This window comes from Hippopotamus amphibius, chromosome 4 (genome assembly GCF_030028045.1).
Source record: "Hippopotamus amphibius kiboko isolate mHipAmp2 chromosome 4, mHipAmp2.hap2, whole genome shotgun sequence".
Classification (NCBI taxonomy): domain Eukaryota; kingdom Metazoa; phylum Chordata; class Mammalia; order Artiodactyla; family Hippopotamidae; genus Hippopotamus; species Hippopotamus amphibius.
Window position 1 is genome coordinate 37,560,122 of NC_080189.1, and position 734 is coordinate 37,560,855.

A 734-nucleotide genomic window follows, 5' to 3' on the forward strand; every position below is an offset into this window, starting at 1 on the left:
TCCCTGGTGGTCCAGTGGTTAGGACTCTGTGCTTGCAATGCAGGGGCCACAGGTTCAGTCCCTGGTCGGGGAACTAAGATCCTGCAGCCCCCACCCCCCCAAAAAAAGGAGAGAGACAATCAAAAATGGAGGATAACTGAGGTTACTATACAGTATTCTACCAGCAATGCTAGAGGTCTAGATTTATAAAAGACTGTTTGAAATCTAAGTGTGGAAAGAAAGGTTTCTACCCAGAGAGAGAAGAGAACAAATCTCTTATTAGAGAAGAGGCCCAGAGTCATTGTGTACTTTTATAATAAGCAGTCTATAATTGGGAGCACATGAAGTGAAAAGAAAAATCATCACATGTTCTTGAATATTCAAGATTATTCTTATTGTTTTCATAATTGAAATAGCATTACTTGTCCAGTGAGCCCTACACTTATTATTGTTAGTGGTCAATAGTAATGATAGCTATCAAGAAGCCATGTTAATTTGATCATTATTACAATGATAAACAGATAAACAGCAAACCACACAGTAAAGTGTTTCTTTTCTTGGTGTCATTGCTAAGTGACAGAAATTTATGGCTAAGAAAGGCTGTGTGATATAATGAAAAGAGCACTAAGTGAGGACTCAAGGAGATAAGGATCCCAGTTCTGGCCACACTGCAAACAGGCTAGATGTCACTGAGCAAATCACTTATAAGTTACCATGGGCCTCATTTTCTTAATGTGTAAAAGGAAAATATAAAT

At 38.3% G+C, this 734-nt stretch overlaps 1 non-coding gene across 1 annotated transcript; it reads left to right on the plus strand.

Annotated features, from left to right (window-relative positions):
• Positions 1-73, plus strand: TRNAA-UGC (transfer RNA alanine (anticodon UGC)). Its single transcript has one exon. It is a non-coding gene; the product is annotated as a tRNA-Ala (tRNA).
• The last annotated feature ends 661 nt before the right edge of the window (positions 74-734 follow it).